Here is a 13,978-nt window from a genome sequence, read left to right as displayed (position 1 = left end):
GGTGTGTTCCTGGCATGTGGCGTTATAAAACACTAGCTCAAGCATGGAAAAAACAGCTTCTCAAACAACACGTCCACTTTAGCACGGCTAAACTTTTCATTTAGAATGTTTTATTGTAACATGCACCAGGGTCAGGGTCAGCCATAGTAGTACAGCGCCCCTGGAGCAAGTTAGGGTTAAGTGCCTTGCTCAAGGGCACATTGACAGATTTTCACCTTGTCGGTCTGGGGATTTCAAACCAGGGACCTTTTGGTTCCTGGACCAAAACAGAGACTACAGATGAAACACCCAGGGACAGAAAATGGCTGTTACCACAGAATAAAACCAAAGGTGATGTGACAGACCCTGTAAATGATTCATTACCATTTTAATGATGAACATGTTAATATTTGAGTGTTTTGTCGTTTGCTTGTGTCTATTGAATGTCTTATGACGGCATGTTAAATTGAGTGTGTGTTTTGCGGTTGTGTGTGTCCAGTGTGATAATCTCCCACCGCGACAATGCCCAGTATGCAGGACTTTTGAACAGGCACTGACCAGGGCATTCATGTCTGTTGTCATTAAGGACCTCCGTCCCAGCGTTCTGCACTTCGTGGTTGGCCATGCGGCCAGCCTCGTCAGACACTACACCATAGTAACTGTGGCTCAGCAGTGTGGTGAAAGAAGACATATTTCTCTCTGCTACCTTGTCTTTTTGTCTCACTCGCATTTGGGACTTAACCGCCTCTCCACCTCTGTCTCATTTGGCTGGATGCTCCATCTCTTTTTGTCTCCTCTCTCCTTCTGTGTCATTCTCTCACGCCTTCTACCCTTTCTATTCTCCTCCTTTTGCATGCTTCTCATAGGTGTTGGGGTTTTGTCCCCACCCCTCCCCCCAGGTCTGTTCTTGCTGCAGTGCTACCTGCTGGGCAACCAGCCCAACACAGCTATGTTCCACTGTGAGGAGAACGGTTTTGATCAACACCATAGCCATCTGCGTGGCCTACGAGGAAAATTAGCTGTGTAAAATAGGAGAGTTTTCTCTGGCTGTTATCTTCGAAATAGCCTCCATCATCCTGGGGTCCGAGGAGAGGGTGAGAGACAGAGGGCTTGGGGGTTTACCAGTGGCATGGCATCACTTACTATAATGTGTGCTAGCGTTGATTTATACAACATTTGATATGTTTTGAACAGGAAGTTAATTCTCGATTACTGTAAGTGCTTTAATTCTTGTCTGTGAATATACATTATTGCTGTTACTGTAGCTAATTCTGCTCCTTCTCTTCCCTCATCCCCCCTCCTCTACCCTCTTCATTCCTCATCTCCCTCCCTCTTCCCCATCCCCCTCCTCTACCCTCTTCATTCCTCATCTCCCTCCTCTCCCCTTCATTCATCATCCCCCTCCCTCTTCCCCATCCCCCTCCTCTCCCCTCTTCATTCCTCATCTCCCTCCTCTCCCCTCTTCATTCCTCACTCCCCTCCTCTTCCCTCTTCATTCCTCATCTCCCTCCTCTCCCCCATTCATTCCTAATTTCCCTCCTTCCCCCCTTCAATCCTCATCTCTCTCCTCTCCCACCTTCATTCCTCATTCCTCATCTCTCTCCTCTCCCCCTCCAATCCTCAGCTCTCTCCTCTCCCACCTTCATTCCTCATCTCCCTCCTCTCCCCCTTCATTCCTCATCTCTCTCCTCTCCCACCTTCATTCCTCATCTCCCTCCTCTCCCCCTTCATTCCTAATTTCTCTCCTCCCCGCCTTCGTTCCTCATTTCCCTCCTCCCACCATTCCTCACCGCCCTCCTCTCCCCCTTCATTCCTCATCTCTCTCCTCTCCCACCTTCATTCCTCATTTCCCTCCTCCCACCTTCATTCCTGATCTCCCTCCTCTCCCCCTTCATTCCTCATCTCTCTCCTCTCCCCCTTCATTCCTCTTCTCTCTCCTCTCCCACCTTCATTCCTCATTTCCCTCCTCCCACCTTCATTCCTCATCTCTCTCCTCTCCCCCTTCATTCCTCATTTCCATCCTCTCCCACCTTCATTCCTCATCTCCCTCCTCTCCCCCTTCATTCGTCATTCCCCCCCTTCATTCTTCGTCTCCCTCCTCAGGCATGCCAGCTGCCTCTGTCTCCTATGTCGTGGAGCGTCTGTGTGTGAGCTGCTATGAGCAGGCCTGGTGTGCCAAGCTGGGAGGGGTGGTGTCCATTAAGTTCCTGATGTAGAGACTACCTGTCATCTGGGTCCTGCAGAACCATCTCACCTTTCTTAAGGCTCTGCTCTTCATCATGACTTGAGAGGTACGGTTATCTGTGGTAACAGTAGCTGTCTGGGTTGTGTTGACACATATACTTGAACTATACAGAGTTGAAACAATACAATTAAGAAATGTTATTTCCTATGGCAAGATGGCCCCTGCCCCCTATGGACTTTTCTGTCGGGTATCACGGTGGGGTAAAAACAATAGTGAAATATGAAGTTATTATTAAACTTTTACCTCCAGGTGTCTAACGGTGCAGTAGCCATGGCAAAGACCACTGGAGCAGCTCCTGGTGCGTTGAGCCACCCCTCTGAAGGATGAGGAGAAGACAGAGGAGCTGCTGGCTGCTCAGGACAAGTCCTTCTACATGGTCACCCATGACCTGGTGAGAGAGGTCACCTTCCCCAACTCCCCGGTCAGGAAGCAGGCCTACACTCCCTGCAGGTGCTGGCCCAGGTCACTGGGAAGATTGTCACCGTCATCATGGAGCCACACAAAGACGTGGGTCTGAGACGCCGTACCAGGGTGTTGTTGCACATAGAAATGGAATGAGGCAGTGTTAGATATGGTCTTTGCTCTGCACATGCTACAGATATTGGAATGAAGTTCTTAGTGAGCATTACCATCTGGCCATACAATAAAACACACTCCACAGCCTAACCTTGTGTTGATCCTCTTTAAGAAGCACTTGCCTAGCCACCAGGCGGCCAACGCCCTGATGGAGGGCTACACCTTATGCACACCCCTGCAGCCACGCCTCTTCACCATGGACCTCAACGTCATGGAGCATGAGGTCATTTACACAGAGGTGAGAGGCCATGGGTTCAGGTCACAGGCCAAGCCATGGCAACAGACTTATTTGGAAAGTTTATAACAAAGTCAAACGTTTTTTCAAAGGTTTTGTTTTCATACCTTCAAAGTGGTCTAGTCTATATTTATTTAAAATATGTTCCCCTAATGAGTTCAGTGTATTAGGGGAACTTTAGTAAGTTGGCTCTGTATTTTGATCCTCCATTGATCCGTATTGATTCCAGCTCTTGCTGTTGCTCCAGCTGTTGAACTTGTGTGAGGCTAAGGACACTGCCCTGCTGTTAAAGCCTGCCTCGTCCAGAAAGAAGATCATTGCTGCCCTGTTCCAAGTCCTCAACTCCAACAATTCTCACCTGCAGGATATAGGAGAGTATGAGGAAGGAGAGGGCTGTATGAGACAGGAGAGGCCTATGAGAGGCCTGTATGAGAGGCCTGTATCCAGGCTGCATCACATCCGGTTGTGATTGGGAGTCCCATAGGGCGGCGCACAAATGGCCCAGCGTCGTCCAGGTCGAGCTGGGGTAGGCCGTCATTGTAAATAAGAATTTGTTCTTAACTGACTTGCCTAGTTAAATAAAGGTTACATTTAAAAATGTGAAATGTAACATGAGACAGGAGAGGCCTGTAGGATGAAGGTTGGTATTTAACACAGCCCTTTTTCTTCCTTTCTTCTCTTCTCTTTTATCCTCCTCCACCTCCTTTCTTTATCCCTTTCCTATTTGTCTTCCTTCATCGCTTACTCTCGTTTCACACATTTTCTCTATCCCTCCATATCTTCCCTTCATCCCTCTATCTCATCCCTCTATCTCATTCCTCTATCCCGCCACCCCATCCCTCTCTCATTCCTCCTTCCCTCCATTCCATCTCATCAATGATCTTGTAAGTCTTCTACATTTGTCTCTCTTCCTCAAGGCAACACCGACTTCCATCCTTTCTACCCTCAATCTACCTATCCACACCTTCACCTCTCCATCCATCCATTCTCCCTCCATCCTCTTCTCTCCTGCTCTCATTTTCTCCAATCCTTCTCTCATCTTGTCTTCCCTGGCCTAACACTAATGAGTGTGCCAGGGAGGGGTCGATACAGGATGGAGTGATTGTTCTGAGCAAAGAGTGGAAAATGAATGTGTCTGCCATGCATCATCCGTGTGTGTGTACATTACTGGCCCTGGCCTTCTTGCTGTAGCTTTTCTCTGAGGCACCGGATAATCCAGACCTGTTTTACTGGGCTCTTGGGTTGGGAGGGAAACTAAGTTGGTGAGAATAAACCATGATTCATGGTGATGAAAATGTCCTGAATTGAAAAATGATTATGGAAATGTGTTTATCTGTGTTCTGTCTCCCGGTTCCTGGAAGGGGTTACCATCGAGGTGGACCAGATCCATACCCATCTGTTGATGATGCTGGAGGACTACATGGTCAACCGCCTCACCTCTGTCACACGCCTCTTCTCCAACTCCTTCAATGACAAGTTCTGTGACCAGATGATGGCAATGAAGAAAGATAGGAAATATAGGAAAAAGGAAGGAAGCCTGCTGAGTTTGGGCTCACATGTTTTGAAGTCGCTATTAAGGCTTCATGGTAGTAGTCACTGTTTGAATAAATGAATTACTATCTCTCTGTGTCTATCTGTCTGTCTTTCTCTCTCTCTTTGTCTGTCTGTCTCTCTCTTTTGCTCTCTTTCTCTCTTTCTCTCTCTCTCTCTGTCTGTCTGTCTGTCTGTCTGTCTGTCTGTCTGTCTGTCTCTCTCTGTGAGTTTATCCGTCTGTCTGTCTCTCTCTTAAATTAAATTCAATTCAAGGGCTTTATTGGCATGGGAAACGTATGTTAACATTGCCCAAGAAAATGAAGTAGATGACAAAAATGAACAGTAAACATTACACTCACAGAGGTGAGTTATGTAAAGTTGAAGTCAGAAGTTTACATACACCTTAGCCAAATACATTTAAACTCAATTTTTCACAATTCCTGACATTTAATCCTAGTAAAAATTCCCTGTTTTAGGTCAGTTAGGATCACCACTTCATTTTAAGAATGTGAAATGAGAGAATGATTTATTTCAGTTTTTATTTATTTCATCACATTCCCAATGGGTCAGAAGTTAATATACACTAAATTAGTAATTGGTAGCTTTGCCTTTAAATTGTTTAACTTGGGTCAAACATTTCGAGTAGCCTTCCACAAGCTTCCCACAATAAGTTGGGTGAATTTTGGCCCATCCCTCCTGACAGAGCTGGTGTAACTGAATCAGGTTTGTAGGCCTCCTTGCTCGCACATGCTTTTTCAGTTCTGCCCACAAATTTTCTATAGGATTGAGGTCAGGGCTTTGTGACGGCCACTCCAATACCTTGACTTTGTTGTCCTTAAGCCATTTTGCCACAACTTTGGAAGTTTGCTTGGGGTCATTGTCTATTTGGAAGACCCATTTGCGACCAAGTTTTAACTGCCTGACTAATGTCTTGAGATGTTGCTTCAATATATCCACGTAATTTTCCTTCCCCATGAAGCCATCTATTTTGTGAAGTGCACCAGTTCCTCCTGCAGCAAAGCACCCCCACAACATGATGCTGCCACCCCCGTGCTTCACGGTTGGGATGGTGTTCTTCGGCTTGCAAGCCTCCCCCTTTTTCCTCCAAACATAACGATGGTCATTTTGGCCAAACAGTTCTATTTTTGTTTCATCAGACCAGAGGACATTTCTCCAAAAAGTACAATCTTTGTTCCCATGTGCAGTTGCGAACCGTAGTCTGGCTTTTTTATTACTGTTTTGGAGCAGTGGCTTCTTTCTTGCTGAGCGGCCTTTCAGGTTATGTCGATATAGGACTCGTTTTACTGTGGATATAGATACTTCTGTACCTGTTTCCTCCAGCATCTTCACAAGGTCCTTTGCTGTTGTTCTGCGATTGATTTGCACTCCGTCAGAACGCGTCTCCTTCCTGAGCGGTATGACGGCTGCGTAGTTCCATGGTGTTTATACTTGAGTATGTATGTTGAGTTTGTTTGTACAAATGAACGTGGTACCTTCAGGCATTTGGAAATTGCTCCCAAGGATGAACTTGGATTTGTGGAGGTTTACCGTTTCTTTTCTGAGGTCTTGGCTGGTTTCTTTTAATTTTCCCATGATGTCAAACAAAGAGGCACTGAGTTTGAAGGTAGGCCTTGAAATACATTGCCACGGCTGTTGGAAGGAGAGGACCAGGGTGCAGTGTCGTGAGTGTACATTTCCCTTATTTTACTCAAAATGACACCAAACAAAACACTAAACACTACAAAAACAAACTGTGAAGCTCAAAAGCAAAGTCCTCTAAACAGATACAACCTCCCACCAACACAGGTGGGAAAAAGGGTACCTAAGTATGGTTCCCAATCAGAGACAACGATAGACAGCTGTCCCTGATTGAGAACCATTCCCGGCCAACCACAAAGAAATAGAAAACATAGAACACAAAACATAGAGTACCCACCCCAACTCACGCCCTGACCAAACCAAAATAGAGACATAAAAATGATCTCTAAGGTCAGGGCTTGACATACATCCACAGGTACACCTCCAATTGACTCAAATGATGTCAATTAGCCTATCAGAAGCTTCTAAAGCCATGTAAGTAAACTTCTGACCCACTGGAATTGTGATACATTGAATTATAAGTGAAATAATCTGTATGTAAACAATTGTTGGAAAAATTACTTGTGTCATGCACAAAGTAGATGTCTTAACCAACTTCAACTGTACATGTGGAATAGGGTGGGGCTTAAGCTGCATCCCTGTTCTACCCCCTGGCCATGTCGAAAGAAAGGTGTGTTTTTTTGCCAATTTTAACCGCACACTTGTTGTTTGTTGACATGGATTTTATAATGTTGTATGTCTTTCCCCCAACACCACTTTCCATCAAGGGGGCGGCAGGTAGCCTAGTGTATTTTGTATTGTAGTTCATTCAATGGAATTGGAGAATCCAGTGGGTTCTGGTAGTCTTTAATTGTCACACCCTGATCTGTTTCACCTGCCTTTGTGATTGTCTCCACCCCCCTCCAGGTGTCACCCATCTTCCCCATTATCCCCTGTGTATTTATACCTGTGTTCTCTGGATCTCTAAGGTCAGGGCGTGACAGTACCCCCACAAAACCTGAACCTCTAGGGGAGGGTCTGGGTGGAGTATGAGACAACCTGGGAGGAGATAGAGAGGTGGTCGGGTTGACCCAGGGAGAGTGCCGGAGCCCACCTGGGATTCTCTATAACAGTGCGAGGAGGGATACCGGAGAATGGAGTTGGCGACACGAAAACGGCTGGCACGTTCCACTGTGGCAGCTCTGGCAGCTCTGGTGCGGGACTTGGACCCCGCTCCTCAGGCTTGGCCCACTTAGGTGGCACCTCTGGAGCGGGGACCCTCGCCGCCGACCCCGGACTGGGGACCCTCGCAGCGGGCCCCGGACAGGAGGGCGACTCTGGCAGCTCCGGACAGGAGGACGACTCTGGCAGCTCCGGACAGGAGGCAGGCACAGGACTCACCAGGCTGGGGAGACATGCAGGAGGCATCTTCCTTGGCCGAGGCACAGGATACACTGGGCCATGGAGGCGCACTGGCGGTCTCGAGCGCAGAGCTGACCCCATCCCTTCTGCCTGGATGCCAGCTTCCACCCGGCAAATGCGGGATGCTGGCATCGAGCACACCGGCCTGTGAATGCTCCGCCACGACACCGTGAGCATCACCACATAGCACGGGGCCTGACCAGTCCCATGCTCGCCACGGTAAGCACTGGGAGTTGGCTCATGTCTACTACCTGACTCTGCCACACTCCCTGTGTGCACCCCCCCCCCCCCCCCTTTCTGGCTTCCGTGCCAGCCATTTTCGTGTCGCCAACTCCATTCTCCGGTATCCCTCCTCGCACTGTTATAGAGAATCCCAGGTGGGCTCCGGCACTCTCCCTGGGTCAACCGACCACCTCTCTATCTCCTCCCAGGTTGTCTCATACTCCAGATAGCGCTGCTCACCTGTCCAGGAGTCCCTTTCACCACGCTACTTGGTCCTTTGGTACTTCATTCAATGGAATTGGAGAATCCAGTGGGTTCTGGTAGTCTTTAATTGTCAAACCCTGATCTGTTTCACCTGTCTTTGTGATTGTCTCCACCCCCCTCCAGGTGTCGCCCATCTTCCCCATTATCCCCTGTGCATTTTTACCTGTGTTCTCTGTTTGTCTGTTGCCAGTTCTTCTTGTTTGTTAAGTCAACCAGCATTTTTATATTCAGCTCCTGCTTTTCCCTAGTCTCTTTTTTCTCATCCTCCTGGTTTTGACCCTTGCCTGTCCTGACCCTGGGTCCGCCCGCCTGACCACTCTACCTGACCCTGAGCCTGCCTGCCGTCCTGTACCTTTGCCCCACCTCTGGATTACCGACCTCTGCCTGACCTGGTCCTGCTTGCCGTCCTGTACCTTTGCCCTTGTTGCTGTAATAAACATTGTTACTTCAACACGGTCTGCTTCTAGGAGTTACCTTTATCCTGATATTAATAGTTGATTCTAAGATTTGTATTTGATCATGTATATATTGTTGCTGTTTGTTCTTTGTTATAGGGACAAAATATTAAACAAGTGGTTTAATTTTCTTCGGTTTTCTGTTTGAAATGTTTAGATTTGATAGGGAAGCTGAGAGATATACTGTATAGAATTCCTACTGCCAAAGTTTACACTATTACAGTGGAACGTTTTGTCCAGGAAGTTGTATAAAAAGCTTTGAATTTGGCCTAATTGTTTATGGGTAGGTTTCAACACTACATTTGTTCCATCTATAGCATTTCTTAAAATGGTTCAGTTCCTTTGGCTTTGATGCCTCATAGTTGAGTATAGCTCTGTTCAAGTAGACTGTGATTTTGCTGTGATCAGTGGGCTGACCTTGAACGCTCTGAGGGACTCTGGGTTTAGGTCAGTGATAAAGTAGTCTACAGTACTACTGCCAAGAGATGAGTTATAGGTATACCTACCATAGGATTCCCCTCGAATCCTACCATTGACTATGTACATACCCAGCCTGTGACAGAGCTGCAGCAGTTGTGACAGCAGTTTTTGTTGGTTATGTTGTCGTAGTTGTGCCTAGGGGGGCATATGGGGGAGGGAATGCTGTCACCTCCAGGCAGGTGTTTGTCCCCCTGTGTGCTGAGGGTGTCGGGGTCTTGTCCGGTTCTGGCATTTAGGTCGCCACAGACTAGGACATGTCCCTGGGCCTGGGAATGATTGATTTCCCCATCCAGGATGGAGAAGCTGTCTTCTTTAAAGTATTGGGATTCTAGTGTGGAGGTATAGGTAGCACACAGGATAACATTTTTCTCTGTTAAGATAATTTCCATTTGAATTTCTTGCCAAATGTAAAATGTTCCTGTTTTGATTAATTTAATAGAGTGAGTTGGGTCTGCTCTATACCAAATTAGCATACCCCCTGAGTCCCTTCCCTGTTCCACACTTGGTAGTTTGGTGGATGGGACTACCAGCTCTCTGAAAACTGGAGGGCAACCAGTGGGTCCGTCTCCTCTATATCATGTTTTTTGTAGGATGAAAATGTCTGTATTTCTGAATTATTTGGCGAATTCCAGGTTCCCACTCTTTCGGCCAAAGATGAGATGGTGAAGGCTTTGTGTTCCATAAAGTGTCCAATGGTGTTGGTTGTGTGTGTCTTGTTTTGCATGATTTGTACAAAATATTAAATTGCAGTACTGACAGGATATTTTAAAATGTAGCCCTTTATTAGCTAGCTATAACTGGCATGTTCACAATGCTCATACCATGAACAACCGAAGATGACCTCACCACCTGGGTGGTCTTAACCAATCATAGCGCAGTATGATATGGCAGTAAAATGCATCCAATTATAATTCAGTATGTTTACACATATGACTATTACAGTGTGGTTTGGACTCAGGCCAGTAAGTGTAAGCAGAGCCTGCTGAGCATCTGCTACATGCCATTGGATTGGGCTTGTGTAAGAGTGGGGGTTGGGCCTGTTTGCCTGCTCACAGCCCGGGTGTTTGTGTGACTTCCATGTTGAGGCCCTCTTTGTGGGAGTGAGGGTCATGGGGTGGGCAGGAGGGGCATAGGTCTGATCTGGGGGGGCCTAAATGGGGTGTGGGCACGGTTGACTTGGGAGGGCGTTGATTGGTTTGGGTGGGGGATGTGGTTGGTGGTGCTGTGGTCTGCATGTGGGTCCTCTCGGCGTGAATCCTCTATGTGAAGGTACGGGGGGGGGGGGGGGGGGGGGGTGGGCACTGCTGCCTTGCATGGGTGGACCTGGTCGTAAAGGCTGTTCAAGTCTAGGGTGGAGGGTGGTCAGGTAAACATTTGGTTTTGAGGCCAGTCACGGGAAATACTTGCATTTTCCCACTGTATGGTAGCAGGGTGGAAGTCTTTTCGTGGTAGCAAGGTGGAGATAACCACTTGTGCATTGGGGAAATTAGAAGAAGCTTTTTCAATCACTCCCTTGAGTGCTGTGGCCACCATTTCCTGCTGTGCTCCCAGGTCGTTTGTGCCTGTGTGAATTATTATGTGGCTGGGTGACCCTAGTTGGTCCTCAGACAGAAGGTCTAGGGTGCGCTGGGTGTTTGGACATCAGAGTTTAGACACTGTGTTTGGGAAAAGTTTATTTTCTTGTATATATTTCCCGTTTGAGTCCATAAGGAGTACAATCTGTGTTTTTTGTATGTCCTCTGTCACGCCCTGACCATAGAGAGCCCTTGGTTCTCTTTGGAGTTGTAGGTCAGGGCGTGACTAGGGGGTGTTCTAGTTCATTATTTCTATATTGGTGTTTTGTGTGGTTCCCAATTAGAGGCAGCTGGTTGCCTCTAATTGGGGATCATATTTAGGTAGCCATTTTTCCGACCTGTGTTTGTGGGATATTATTTGTGTACAGTGCCTTGCGAAAGTATTCGGCCCCCTTGAACTTTGCGACCTTTTGCCACATTTCAGGCTTCAAACATAAAGATATAAAACTGTATTTTTTTGTGAAGAATCAACAACAAGTGGGACACAATCATGAAGTGGAACGACATTTATTGGATATTTCAAACTTTTTGGGCGTGCAAAATTATTCAGCCCCCTTAAGTTAATACTTTGTAGCGCCACCTTTTGCTGCGATTACAGCTGTAAGTCGCTTGGGGTATGTCTCTATCAGTTTTGCACATCGAGAGACTGACATTTTTTCCCATTCCTCCTTGCAAAACAGCTCGAGCTCAGTGAGGTTGGATGGAGAGCATTTGTGAACAGCAGTTTTCAGTTCTTTCCACAGATTCTCGATTGGATTCAGGTCTGGACTTTGACTTGGCCATTCTAACACATTCTGTAGATTTTGCTTTATGTTTTGGATCATTGTCTTGTTGGAAGACAAATCTCCGTCCCAGTCTCAGGTCTTTTGCAGACTCCATCAGGTTTTCTTCCAGAATGGTCCTGTATTTGGCTCCATCCATCTTCCCATCAATTTTAACCATCTTCCCTGTCCCTGCTGAAGAAAAGCAGGCCCAAACCATGATGCTGCCACCACCATGTTTGACAGTGGGGATGGTGTGTTCAGGGTGATGAGCTGTGTTGCTTTTACGCCAAACATAACGTCTTGCATTGTTGCCAAAAAGTTCAATTTTGGTTTCATCTGACCAGAGCATCTTCTTCCACATGTTTGGTGTGTCTCCCAGGTGGCTTGTGGCAAACTTTAAGTTAACTACCAAGTTAAGAGACTCCAGCTTCAGTGATTTTTGCAGTTCGTTCCAGTCATTGTTAGCAGCGAACTGGAAGGAAAGGTGATCAAAGGAGGAATTGGCTTTGGGGGTGACCAGTGTGATATGCCTGCTGGAGCGCGTGCTACCAGTGGGTGCTGCTATGGTGACCAGTGAGCTGAGATAAGGTGGGGCTTTACCTAGCAGGGACTTGCAGATGACCTGTAGCCAGTGGGTTTGGCGACGAGTACGAAGCGAGGGCCAACCAACGAGAGCGTACAAGTCGCAGTGGTGGGTAGTGTGTGGGGCTTTGATGACAAAATGGATGGCACTGTGATAGACTGCATCCAATTTGTTGAGTAGAGTGTTGGAGGCTATTTTATAGATTAGACCAGAGGACATTTCTTCAAAAAGTATGATCTTTGTCGCCATGTGCAGGTGCAAACCAGTCTGGCTTTTTTATGGCAGTTTTGGAGCAGTGACTTCTTCCTTGCTGAGCGGCCTTTCAGGTTATGCCGATATAGGACTTGTTTTCCTGTGGATTTTTATACTTTTGTACCTGTTTCCTCCAGCATCTTCACAAGGTCCTTTGCTGTTGTTCTGCGATTGATTTGCACTTTTTGCACCATAGTACGTTCATCTCTAGGAGACAGAACGAGTCTCCATTCTGAGCGGTATGACGGCTGTATGGTCCCAGGGTGTTTATACTTGCGTACTATTGTTTGTACAGATGAACGTGGTACCTTCAGGCGTTTGGAAATTGCTCCAAACTTGTGGAGGTCTACAATTTTTTCTCTGAGGTCTTGGCTGATTTCTTTTGATTTTCCCATGCAAAGAGGCACTGAGTTTGGATGTAGGCCTCGACAAGTACACCTCCAATTGACTCAAATGATATCAATTAGCCTATCAGAAGCTTCTAAAGCCATGACATCATTTTCTGGAATTTTCCAAGCTGTTTAAAGGCACAGTAAATTTAGTGTATGTAAACTTCTGACACACTGGAATTGTGATACAGTGAATTATAAGTGAAATAATCTGTCTGTAAACAATTGTTGGAAAAATGACTTGTGTCATGCACAAATGAGATGTCCTAACCGACTTGCCAAAACAATAGTTTGGAAACAAGAAATGTGTGGAGTGGTTGAAAAACTAGTTTTAATGACTCCAACCTAAGTGTATGCAAACTTCTGACTTCAACTGTATTTTACTTTATAAGGACTGAATGCTAAATTTAGGCTACCAAGCTTGCTAGGACAAAGAGATACAACTTCAATTAGCACTGACGTGTGAAGTGTGAGGTTTCAAAGCCCTTGAGCCCAACAATGGCAGGAGAATCACATGCACAGGGCTTTGAAGCCGCCTCCCGCTGTTCAGAGTTCATTAAAAAACACCATCTATATGTAAACAATTATAAGGCAAGAAAAGAGTACAAAATGACCCCAAGCATACTTCCAAAGTTGTGGCAAAATGGCTTAAGGACAACAAAGTCAAGGTATTAGAGTGGCCATCACAACTCCCTGACCTCAATACCATAGAAAATTTGTGGGCAGAACTGAAAAAGTATGTGCGAGCAAGGAGGCCTACAAACCTGACTCAGTTACACCAGCTCTGTCAGGAGGAATGGGACAAAATTCTGCCAACTTATTGTGGGAAGCTTGTGGAATGCTACCTGAAACATTTGACCCAAGTTAAACAATTTAAAGGCAATTCTACAAAATACTAATTGATTGTATGTAAACTTCCGACCCACTGGGAATGTGATGAAAGAAAGAAATAAAAGCTGAAAATAATCATTCTCTCTACTATTATTCTGACATTTCACATTCTTAAAATAAAGTGCCGATCCTAATTTACCGAAGACAGAGAATTTTTACTAGGATTATATGTCAGGAATTGTGAAAAACTGAGTTTAAATGTATTTGGCTAAGGTGTGTGTAAACTTCAGACTATATATTCCTATTAATTGAATCTCTCTCTCTCTCTCTCTGTCTCTCTCTCAGCAACACCTGTGGTGGTGGTGATAAACCACAAGGGAGGCCAGCGCAGCTATGACTGTGTGACTATGAACACACAGGAAGAGTCCTTGACACATACACCCTGACACCACCTCAGTGTGGCCTGCTCTACATGAGAAGTGAGTGGCCATATTACAATTAATGATTAATTAGGCGCCAGCTAGAGAGCAGAGCCAGTAGCAAAGCCACCGTCTCGCCTCTCGTTATCTCTCTGACAGATAACCTTGTAAAGGGAC

The 13,978-nt window shown here is 46.3% G+C and overlaps 1 pseudogene; it reads left to right on the top strand.

Moving 5' to 3' along the window:
* The window catches only part of LOC110503135, a 172,971-nt pseudogene that overhangs the window by 28,118 nt on the left and 130,875 nt on the right, over positions 1–13,978 (top strand).

This window comes from Oncorhynchus mykiss, chromosome 23, assembly GCF_013265735.2.
Source record: "Oncorhynchus mykiss isolate Arlee chromosome 23, USDA_OmykA_1.1, whole genome shotgun sequence".
Taxonomy (NCBI): Eukaryota; Metazoa; Chordata; class Actinopteri; order Salmoniformes; family Salmonidae; genus Oncorhynchus; species Oncorhynchus mykiss.
The sequence above is the reverse complement of the archived record's forward strand: the minus strand, read 5'-3'. Positions and strand labels throughout refer to the sequence as shown.